The sequence below is a fragment of the Capsicum annuum genome, chromosome 3, assembly GCF_002878395.1.
Source record: "Capsicum annuum cultivar UCD-10X-F1 chromosome 3, UCD10Xv1.1, whole genome shotgun sequence".
Classification (NCBI taxonomy): Eukaryota; Viridiplantae; Streptophyta; class Magnoliopsida; order Solanales; family Solanaceae; genus Capsicum; species Capsicum annuum.
The window spans coordinates 152,135,036-152,148,163 of NC_061113.1; positions in this window are offsets into that span (position 1 = coordinate 152,135,036).

The window sequence follows — 13,128 nt, forward strand, 5'->3', positions numbered from 1 at the left end:
ACCATCACAAATAGACACCAGATGAGGTATGCTATTGGTGTGAGCCAAACACCCCCAATGTACTATTGGAATGCGCTGCACAACCATCAGGTGTGCTATTGGCATGAACTGCACCCCTCCACCCAAGAATGCTATTAGCATGCGCCACACAACATAAGCACAGTGCAAAAAAGTTTCTTTATTTTGACTAAAATTAAGGGCATTGATGTCTTTTCAAACTCCTAAACTTTCCCCAATCGTCTTTAAATGAATTAAGGGGTATTAAACACATTATTTACACTCCTTTAACTTCAAAAATTTAATATGCACTTAAAAACCCTTCCCTACTTCCCAAGGACAAAATTCAAGCTTTTTCTATCAAGAACTCACGAATTTAAGCTTCGATTTCACGATTTCTTCAAAAAAAATTTCAATTAAGGTTTGTGGGGTATTCATAAATAGGTACATTTCACCTATTGAGCCCAAAACGAAACCCTCTCTTTCATTAAAATATGATTTTTTCCTTCATTATGAAATTTCATATGTTCAAGATAAGTTTAATCCATGATTCTCCTTAGTAACTTGAATTCAATTCATGTCAACAAATGATCCTGTAAAAGTTAGCTTATTTTGTGTTTTAAATTTCAATTTCCCATGTCAAAATCATGTCATTTCATGTTGCAATATCAAATTATTTATTAAACCAAGTAAATATGTTGTCCCCTTATGTTTAACACATCCCTATGTTCGAATTCATGCTTCTGACCTACTTGTTGAAATGTCTTATGTTTTGGGTCTTTGAACTATGATTCCACACCACTGTTTTAAGCATTTTTATCATATTTTTAATCATTTTGTGCTAGCGGGTTATGAACACCCGATACCTATGTGTTTTACATATTTCAGTTTCAAGTAACAAGTCCGTCAAACCATGGTTTTATTATCATGTGTTGAACCATTCTAAGCACTTACAAGTACATTACCAAGTCATGTTAAATGACTAATAACACCAATGTAGTTTAGTTGGGAGAAACACTTTGCACCAAGTGAAGACAGTGATGATTACTCCCTCGTCAGTAGAGGCATGAGTCATTAGTAGTAGTCCCTAAGTTATATATCTACAGTTCCACTGTAGCTTATGAAGGGTACCCCATTAGTAGAGGCATGACACCCTCATCCTTTGGGACATCAGACTTATGGATCCGTATCGTCATTCATTTTTTGGTACCCCTGGAAAGGTACCAGTACCCTTTATATTAGGATTACAGGTTGGACCCCGATAGCTTAGATTGGGGAATGTCGTTTGTAGTTAGCTCCCACAGTCTTAATGTAGTATTAAGAATAGATCAGCTCAAGGTTGCATGACAAAGCATACAAACTTCATTTATTCTGTTATGTTATCATAGTGATTCAGTCACTCAGATTTGCAACTTATTTTATAACTTGTTTATGCTTTGCTTTTCATTCTCCGTGTTTTATGCTCATGCATTCATGTTTAGTTGCCATTTATTTATTAGTTAGTACCTCACGTACTAGTACATTCAAAGTACTAACTGTATACTCTTCTTTTGTACTATGTTATCTTATAACATAGGTTCAGACGCTCAGCTTCTAAACTGTTCTTAGACAGTCCAACATCTTCCAGCAACAATACTGATGAGTTCTTTTCCATCGAGGACATGACATATTTTACTGTTATTTCAACATCTACTTTTGTCTCATCATTTGGAGTTAGTTGGGGGGCTATTCCATTAACTCCTTATTATTGTTATTCTTAGAGGCATTTAGATAGTTAGACATTCATTCTTTTTTCAGTTACTATCAGTTGTTTCATATACACAATCTAGTTTCCAGTGTTTATCAGATACTTCAGACATGTCTTTTATTTATTTTAGTATTCATATTGATAGTTCCTTTTTGATTTATCTTCCGCACATATCATTTTACTTTTATTTCATTTAGCGCTCAGAGAAGGTACCAGACCATGGGTTAGCTTGGGGCCACTTGTAACCTTAAGCACCCTATTACGACTAAGGGTAGCCTTGGGTCGTGACACCAAACAAGTAAGTAGATAGCAACATAACTCATGTTCCCTTAGATTAAAGAATCCCCAATTGCTCATATGGATCATGCATGTCAATACAGGGATGTATCAAGAGATACTTACACTCACAAGAGAAGTTCCAACAATGTGCATCAAATACCATAGGCTTGCCCTTATTTTCTCTACCTTAGCTATCAGATAGTTAGGATATGATCACTATAGGACTTTACTTGGCTTGTAATGTAAGATATAAGGGATGGTATGTTGCATATGGACATTTTTAGTGACTAAGTCTCCTGTGACATTATAAACCTTAGCTCAGGCAAATCACCTAAGTTAAGGGTGGCTATCATAGGGTGGCATAATGTGAAGTGGGTAGATGTATTATGGAAGCACAATAAGAGCATGTTAGAAATATTTACACACATCTCAAAAGAAAATCAAGAGCTTATTAAAAAGGTTGATAGGTTTGGCATTGATATTCAAAATATCCAAATAGAATTAAATAAAAGTGTTGTTGCATGTAACACCCAATAATTTAGTTATGAGTTGTGCAAGTCTGAGAAAATTCTTTAAAGGCAACTTGAGGAGCTAAAATTGGAGGAGTATACACTTGCTCAAACTTTTTTGTATATTGTCACTAATAAGGAGAGCACACTAGAGTTATGTGGTGATATAAATAAGGATTCAATTCATGAGTGGGAATGTATTGGACCTCATTCAAAGAATTTTTCCATATTATGTTTGGATAGCAAAATATTAATCAAGACATTCCAGCCTATAGAAAAGTGTAAAGTGGAGGAAGAATATGCCTATGTTCTTGAATATGTTGTGCTAGAACCAAATAATAATATTTCTCATGTAAGGGACAAAAGTTGCAACGTGCTACGTCTATTGCTTAGTTCTCTTATTTTTATTCCACCACCCCTTGAGCATATTTGGCGAATCTGAAAGACAGTTAGTGGTGAAGTTCATAGGTTCAAAGTGAAAATATGAAGTTGGAATCCAACTCTTGGGCTACCTTGATGAAGTCTGAGAAATCAAGGTGCCCATGGGCTTGTTGTGCAAGTCTGAGTATCCAACCAATCCACATCATGACATGACGTCAAATCAGATATTGCTTGTGAGGAACCAAAGGTATTTTGTTTTTTGTACATGTTATTATGATTGATGTCAAATATCCACACCTATGGTGCATATGTATATTCCTAACTCTCTTATTTTATAGTGGTTTAATTGATTGGGGACAATGCATATCCTAAGTTAAGGTTGGGGTTGCTTCTGGGTCTTAATGCCCCCTTGGGTTTTTTTTTGTCATGCCTATTTTCCCTAGAGTACTATTCCTAGTAGAGCAGTCATTTTTAGGAGTATTATGTTTTGTTTCGTGATGTTTTGTGTTAAACTAGGAGGAAAATAAATACTTAAGGCAATTGATATAATGTAAAGGAAAATGATACCCCTCTAAATTTATTTTTGAACTATGTGATGTGCATATTAGTGTGACCATTGTGAGTCATGTTATGGAATTTGAATTTAGGACATAATAATCATAGCTCTCATGAACTAAATAGGTTGTAGTTTGTGATGCAACACTGTGCTATGTATGTGTGAGATACTACCTTGTTCCCTTTGTTTGTTGAATCCAGAACTTGTGTGGTTTGTCTTGCCTAGGTTGTAGGATGTTAAGTTAGGAAAGTACCATTGGTCATTCTTGAAATAAGTTCACTTTTAGCCTATATGACCTTCCAAATATGAAATAAGTCCACTTTTAGCCTAAATGACCTTCCAAATGTGAATAAGTATCCTTGGTCCCTATTTTAAGCCTGTATAGAATATTTTTCTTATTACACCTTTCGCCTTTCTATTTATTTTACAATGAACCTATTTTGGGGTTGGTCCTCTTTGGACATTGTGCCCCTCAGCTCTGGCAAATCACCTAAGTCGAGGGTATCTATCATTATCATAAGGGTGCTTAGTGTAAAACAGGTATAAAAAGGGGTTTAATAAGAGAAAATAAAGTAGGCTAAAAGAAAATGTTAAAAAGAAAAAAGAATGAATAAAAGAAACCATACCCAACCTAAATGTGCAATAAAAAATTAAAAGGGAGAAATAAGGTGGACTAAAAGAAATTGGCTAAGTAGTGAAGCCCAACGTAAGTGTAAGTGTCATGGAGGCATAGTCATTAAAAATGTCTGTATGTATCATATCATCCCCAAGCCAATATTTCAAGTCGAGTTTTCCTATAGTGATTCAAACATGACTGTTTGAAAGCTAAGGTAAAGAAAATAAGGGAAATCCTATGGTATTCTGTGCATTGATTGAAACTTCTCTTGTGAGTGTCAGTGTCTCTTGATATGTCCCTGAATTAACATTGATTTCACTTGGTAAGGACCTAATCTAGGTGGTGTAAATGAAATCTTGAATTGCATATATGTATGGTATTTTGACAGTGGGAATGGTGTGATGATCTACAAAAAAGGTATGTAGGTATATTGATAGGGGGAAGTTTGATTGGTAATCTTTCATATCAATTGAAAACAAGGGACTAGTTACCTATGTTGTATGATGAAAGAAGCATGATGATTAAGTAATAGGTGGAATATTCATCTTCAGTAGTGGTAATCACACTGATTGAATATGATGAATGTGTATCGATGCTCAAAACTCTATGGCTGGTTTGTCATCATAAAAAATGAGGAAAATTGTTGTATATTGTTTTGATCATGATTATATGACTACAATGAACCAGGTCCCTGGATGTTCAAGGCAACCATATAGCTAGCACACATCTGCCCAATTTTGTCCTCTTGTGTTACAAACTACGCAGGTACTGCTTGTACTATTTAGGACACCTGGTCCAATTACTTTTCAACCCTAATCATCATTCAACTATAAGAGGAAAATAAGGCTTCTTCATCAAGTGGTTTTTGCAAATTTAGAAGATTAAAAATAGAAAAAGGCAAAAACTCAATTTTAGCTCAAGTTCTTAGTCTTTGTATGCTGAAAGTGAAAACATTCTTGAGTTAGATATTGATTTGTAATTTATTTACTCAAACTATAAGAGTAATTCTTTATTTTTACTTTTAGAGTCCTTAGGAATAGTTGCCTAAGCTGGATACTGATTAGAGTTAATCAGTGTTGATGGGTCTTGGCAGAGTTGTCAAGTTCAGCTTGTAGTAGATTTATTACAAGCAGAAGGAACCTAGAGTTAGGTTCAAGTCAAATCTGTAATCAAGAGGTTAATTATAGTGGATTTTGGTGAGCTTGTGAGGGCAAGCCATGGTTTTTCATCATGGAGTAAGCGAGTGTGTTCTTTATTTTTGGCAATATTTTATCTTCCATACCGCTTTACAGATTTTTTTTCTTGTGATTGACTTTGAGGGACCTGGTCCCTCATAGTGTGGTACAACCCCTAGGGTTTCAACAATTGGTATTAGAGCAGGTTCAATCTAAAAGGTTCACGCCTAGAGTGTTCTGGTTATCACGGATGCTTCATTTAATCTAGAAAAAGGATAAAAGGTTCCCTTATAAAAGAAAGTGACAACAATTGGTAGAGCTATTCTAAAATCTTGGGAAAGCAAAGAAAGTGCTATTACTGAGCAACAAGTGGAGAGCAAGGAAGCTAAAAAGGAGAGATCATTGACCTTGAAGACTTAAGTATCTGACCTACGTAAGGAAGACATTGATATTGCTCTTCTGGAAACAAGGATTGTTAGAGTAATGAAGAAAAGTCGCCAGCATAGAAAATGGGATGGAATATTTAAAGCTTGTCACAATGGTGGTAGATCTTAAGACTTTATTAGGAACTTCCCAATGCAAAATAAGGATCAAAATCCTAAAAAGTTAATAAGAAAGAATGTAGCTAACTATATAGTAAAGAAAGTGTTGGCTGCATGCAAAAATTCCTCCAGTAAATCTAAGAAACATAAACAGTATGGAGATGGCTTCATGCTGAAGAAGGATGATAAGGGAAACACCTCTGGTTCCTAGTTTTCCCTAATGACAACTATTGAAGATAAAAAAGAAAAGGAGGTAGAAAATAGGATTATAGACAAAATTGGTTTATGGACAGTAGTTGTTCAAGATATATGACTGGAAGGATTGATTGTTTTCTTTACCTCAAGACACTTCAAGGGGGAGGTGAGTCTTTTGGAAATGGTAAAAAGGGGTATATTCAAGGTGTTGGAACGATTGGAAAATCACCTCATCATGCAATTGAAGATGTGTATTAGTTAAATGGCCTTATGTACAGTCTTCTAAGCATATTTCAAATTCGTGATAAAGGAAATGAGGTAAAATTCTCATCTGATGGATGCACTATATCAAACATGAAATATAGAAGAATTATTCTCAAAGCCAAAATGACCAACAACATGTATTTATTTAGCTAATTTGGATTCTGTGGCTGATGGGGAATTAACTTGTTTAAATGTTCAAAGTGAAGATGCTAATATATGGCACAAAAGACTAGGACATGTAAGTGCCTCTTTGTTAAACATGTTGATTTCAAGGGACCTAGTCTGTGGCTTTCCAAGGCTGAATTTTCCAGACAACAAAGATTGTGATGCTTGTGTTAAATGTAAATAGACCAGGTCCTCCTTCAAATTAAATAAGGTGAGTACTTCTAGACTCCTTAAAATGCTGCACATGGATTTATGTGGACCTATTAAAGTCCAAAGTAGAAATGTTAAGAAATATATGGTTGTTATTGTATATGTCTACTCCAAGTTCACCTGGACAATGTTTATAAGAACGTAGAATGAAACATATGAGGTTTTTTTGGCTTTTGCCAAGAAAATTCAATTGAAGCTAAATTATAAAATTGCTGAATTCAAATCTGATCATGGAACTGAATTTAAGAATTCTCAAGTTGCTGAATTTTGTGTTGATCATGGAATAAGTCACAAATTTTCAGCTCCTAGAACTCCACAGCAAAAAGGAGGTTTTGAGTGGAAGAATATAACACTCCTAGAGATTGCTAGGACTATGTTGATTGATAGTGGTCATCCAAAGAGTATCTAGGATGAAGTTTTAAATACTGCTTATTATGTGACTAATAGGTTCTTGATTAGGTCACTCTTGAAAAATAATTCATACGAGTTGGTGTTCAATAGAAATCCTAAGATACACTAACGACCATTTGGGTGCAAGTGCTTTTTGTTGTACAATGGAAAGAAAGAATTAGGAAAGTTTGACTCCAAATTTGATGAAGCAATGTTTGTAGGGTATACCTCAACTTGAAAGTTTTATAGAATCTTCAATAAAAGAACTCTGTGTGTTAAATAAATGTTCATATGATCTTTGATGAGTCTAGTAATCAAATGAACCTAGGTGATGGTGAAGATTTAGAAGCTAAAGAACTCATTCCTGTTCAAAGGGATGATATTATTGACAATAATGATCAAGGGATAAATGATGCAGATGAGAATGATAAAATTGATGGTGATCCAGAAACTCAAGCATAGATCCAAACTTCAGTAGATGAAATACAAGAAGGGGATAGTCAAGATTTGCAGGGACCTGGTCCCAGTGAATTGATCTCAGAAAGAAAAACTGGAGACACAAATGCTCTCATCCCCTTGAGAATTTGACTACACCCTTGGAAAAAGAGTCTAAACAAGAGCTCAAGCCAGAAATGCTATGGTATTTTCATCCTTTTTATCTCAAATTGAGCCCAAAAATCTAAAAGAAGCCTTGAAAGATGTTGATTGGATTAATGCAATGCAAGAAGAACTTTAGCAATTTGAAAAAAGAAAAGTCTGGCATCTGGTCCCAGTCCTATTAATAGAACATTTATTGGAACAAAATGGGTGTACAGAACTAAGCAAGATTCAAGGCTATAACAATGAGGAAGGGATTGACTATGATTAGACTTTTGCCCCTGTAGCAAGAATAGAGGCAATTGGGATTCTTGTTGCATTTTTTGCATATATGGGATTCAAACTATTTCAAATGGATGTCAAAAGTGCCTTTCTGAATGGTAACCTATAAGAAGAAATCTATGTCAAAAAACCTGTAGGTTTTAAAGATATAGATTTTCCTCATCATGGACTTAAATTGGACAAAGATCCTTATGGCTTGAAGCAAGCATCAAGGTCCTAGTATGAGAGACTCTCAAAGTTTCTCTTGGAAAATGGCTTCAAAAGAGAGAAAATAGATAATACTCCACTCTTAAAGACCATAGGTAGCAACCTATTGATTGTTCAAATATATGTTGATGACATAATCTTTGGAGCTACTTATGCATCCCTATGAAAAGAGTTTGCTAAGATAATTGGTATTTAATTGAAACGAGTATGATGGGTGAGTTGAGTTTCTTCTTAGGCCTTGAGATTAAACAAACTTATCAAAGGACCATGATTTGTCAAGAGAAGTACATCAAAGGGTTACTGAAGAAATGAAACACGGGAGATGGTAAGCTAATTGATACTCCAATTGGAACAAACTCAAAATCGAATAATGATGAACTAGGTCTTTCAGTAAAAAAACAATGTATAGAGGGATTATTGGGTCCTTATTATACCTCACTAAAAGAAGTGTTGCAATTGCATCTAGTTTAGGAATATATGCTATATTTCAAGCCTGTCCAAAAGAGTCTTACTTAAAAGCTGCAAAAAACATCTTAGGTATCTGAAGGGGACAAGGGACCTGGTCCTGTACTATCCATCAGGGGATAGTTTTGACTTGGTGGGCTATGTTGATGATGACTATACTGGATATTTGGTAGATAGAATAAGCATTTCAGGAACGACACATTTTCTTGGATTATCCTTAATTTGTTAGGGATCTAAGAAGCACAACACAGTTGTGCTATCTACTGCTAAAGCTAAATATATTATTGCAGCTACAAGTTGAGCTTAATTGCTATGGATCAAGCAACAATTAAAAGATTTTTTTTGTTGTCTCTAACACTATCCCATAATGTGTGACAACACAAGTGCTCTAAACATAACCAAGAATCTAGTGCAACATAAGAGGGCTAAGCATATTATCACTTCCTTAGAGATAATATTTATAAATGGGACATATGTATGAAGTTTTGTAAGACCAAGGATTAGATAACAGATATATTTACTAAGGCACTTTACAAGGAACAATTTGTAAAGAATAGGTTGAAGCTAGGACTGATCAAGATGACCTGACCTACCATATGAATCAGTAGTTCTCCACAAAATTGGCTATGATTAGGAGACATATATCCTTTGTAAAGTATATTGGAACCCTTGGGGGTTGCACCACACAGTAAGGGACCAGGTCCCTCAAAGTCAATCATTGATAAACAAACAATAGATATAGAAAAACTAAATACATTGCAAGAAGAGTAAAAACACAAAATGTTAACATGGAAAACCAGGAATGGAAACACCACGGCTTTCCCTCACAAGCACTAATGAAATCTATTAAAATCAACCTCCCTATAATAGTCCAAATTTTAGCCTACCTTTAGGCTCTTTTTGATTGTAGGAACACTACTCCAAGCTTATCTTTGTAGCCCTACCAAAGACCCTCTCTACTGATTAACTCTAATAAGTCTCACACTTAGGAAACTCTACCTAAGCACTCTCTACTAAAAGAGAAAAAGACTACTCTTATAGCATGAGTAATTCATTTACAAATCAAAACACACTCAAGAAAGATTTTTATTTAAGCACTCATAAAACTGAGAACTTGAGTAGTGTTGGAATTGGGTTTATATGCCTCTATTCACTCTTTTTATTTTAAAAAACCATTTGATGAAGAGGTGTCTCTTTTCTTTTATAGCTGAGTGATGATTAGGGATGAAAGATCATTGGACCAGTTTTCCTAATCAGTACAAAGTCCGTTGTAGTTAGCTGCTCATCATCAAAACTACATATAGAAATTTCCCCATTTTTGATGATGCCAAACCAACCATACTTTTTTGAGAATCAATGCACATTTATCACTTTTAATCAGTATGATTACCACCAGAAGTTGAATGTTCCCCCTATCATCATGTTTCCTCCATTATCATACAACACTAGGACCTGGTCTCTTTTTGTCATTTGCATAAAAAACTGAAATTGCTTCCCCTTTTCACAATGCCTTATCATTCACACTTAGCACATCACTTTATTTCTTCCCTCTATTGATATGCACCACATGGCGACATACTATCTTTTTAGCAAGTATATTACATGGTACTTAGTCCCTCCTGTATATCACACATCACACCTATTCCTTATAAATAAAGTCAGTATTCTCCTTTTTATCACCATTGAAAAGGATTAATTGTAAACTATAAGTAAAGATAAGTATAGGCTTATTAACTCAAGGCTACTGGGGTAAACTAACATGAAGAATAATTTTAAAATAAAGAAAACAAGTGAGGTACACAAGCAGAATTCATGCATTTTTAAATAGACGTTAGAATATTATGATCATACTAAAATAATACACAAGACAATTATTTTCAAAAGCCACCACAAGGAGAAAAATATAAAACTGACACTAGATTGATTTGAGGGTAAGGATAATAGGACTTAGGTAGAGGGATGTTTGGGGTAAAGGGACTTAAGCAACATTTCCATTCTTGAATTTCAAGTATTTTAATCATCCAATAACTATTTGGTAAAATCCTACACTACAAAATTCAGTCCTTGAACTTTCCAATCAATTTAAGTACTCTTGCCTGGAGTTTTGCATTTTTAGATGCAACTTCATTAGCGGAACCTGTTCCCTTAGAGGACAAACTTTGATCCAAGTCCTTTATTTCAGTATATTTGGCATCCATATTGATCCTTAACTTCTCCATTTCATTTGCTAACCTTTACTGAACAGTTAGTAACTCAGATACTTGAGACACAAATCAGGCTTTTCCCTCTATGCATTCATTCTCCATAAGAGTTGTTAGGCTGATCATTTACTTGGTTGTTCTAGGTATTCCCTTAGTTCCATTCGCACCATAATATATAAACAATTTTTTCAGTAAATTTCCATATGGCATTCCATGTTTCCCTTTCTTTTCATACACAACTTTTTGCATATGCTCTATCATTAGAGCAGGAGACTTATAAATTCAAGCTTGCTCAAGATTTCAATCAAAAGTAGGTCAACATCAAAGGCAATTATTCTTCCTTTAGATCTTGGTAAAATACCTTATAAATGAATTAAAATACAAGCTGATATTCACTTATTAGGATTTTTTTTTCACTACAGATATGGAAGTCCCTCTTACCATTGGTGTATTGATCATAAACTCAGTTCAGAGTTTCTGGTTCATAACTTCCTTCAAATCTCTTATAGGTATATTTAATATCTTGACCAATAATTCTTCATCTAGATTAATAAGCTTACTTTGCACCTGGGCCTTCAATTTTAGCTCATCTTCTCAGAATTCCATGGTGTAATAAAGTTCCCTTATCTTATTTTCAAAACCCATTAGTTTTGTTTCCTCAAATATAGGTAACCAGCATTGATGCTTGACATATGCTATCAACTTCACCATCCTAGGCATCTTATAAATTCTAAGATCAAAAGCTCTTCATGATAAAACTTTCTGAGTTTTTAAGTTACTAATCTTTCTTTCTCTAGACATTTCCATCATTTCCTCTTCATTTTTCTTTCTTTTTTAGTTATTACTTGACTATTTTTTATGCATTTGTGCTTTTCTCTTCTTGGTACCAGGTCACTCAAAAACATTCTTTCTTTCTATAGTTATGTGCTTCTTCCTGCTAACAACAAGGCTGCCAGACCATAACATAGAGGACCTGGTTCTCTCAGCCGTAGGAACATCCTTTGTTCCATCTTTGATAGAAAAAACATCCCATAATTTTAGGTTCTCTCCTCTGACATCATTAATAACTTTAGTATTTTTGTTCTTCCCTTTTCTATTTCCCTAAAGTTTCTTCACAACCCATCTTAGAGGCACTTCATCCTTATCTTCCTCATTCTCCTTATTAGGAGTTAACAAAATATCTTTTCCTCTATTTACTTTATCATTATCACATACTTACTATTTTTTTTCACATACTAGGTGTTATGTGTATGTAAAAGTAAGTTCTTATACACTCAATTCTTATTACAAGAAAGATCAACCCTTTTAACTGGCATTTCTTCACCAACCCTTATACACTCAATAACTGGCATTATTCTTATTACAAAAAAATAATGTTTAAATATAATAAAGTAGGAGAACCCAAAGCTTATTGTGTTTCAAATAATTCTACTTTTTTGAATTTTTCAAATGACACAGGTAAATAGGAGTTTTCATGTTAAGAAATTTCTTATTTTATTGGTGACCTAAACCCTTGGTTTGAATTGTCTATCATAATTTGCTGAGCATAAAATTTCAAGGTAGGAGGTTTCATTGAAGTCTGACTCAATTGTGGGTTGTGGATTTCTTAAAGAGTTTGTGAAAGTAGTAATACCATCTATTAGAATTTGAGAAAGAGGGATGCACTAGTTTAGTTTAGGGATGATATTAGTTTTTGGAAGATGATTCAGAATAGTTGAAGAGCACTGACATAATGGACTAATTTAGTAATTTTAAAAGGGCCAATGACATTAAAAGATGTTCCTTTGGAACTGACATATCGGAACCTAATAAGTAGGATTCTTTTCTTGCAAATAAATTGACAACTTAGAGAAAAATATATGGCTTTTTATACATCATTGTGTGATTACTTAAGCATATTATAGGCACTAACATGAGAGATAGGACCAGGACCCTGTCCTTTGTATTTAATTGACCACCTATGTTTGCTTCATTTGTTTCCTTCTCAAGCTGTTCCCATGGGTGTATACCTTCAAAGGTATAAAACTGAGTTAGATTATACTGCACCAACTTTATCAAGGTTACCTGGCTCCTAAACATAGTTAATTCTTAGAGTTATATTTGTTAGAACTTCCTTTTTTAAGAAGAGTCTTCTAAGGACTAGGTCCCTTGAATTCAACTATTTCAAAATATGACACATACACCTTGTGGTAAATTGAGAAAGAGAGAGAGTATAGGCATATCTTCTAAGATTAAGCTTTGAACACCCACTTGTAATGAACATACCTAACTATAATCCCCTTTCTCCAACCTAGACCCATGATAACTTGTTTGATTTGGGAACCCACTCGAGTTTGAGTTCCCAGTAAGA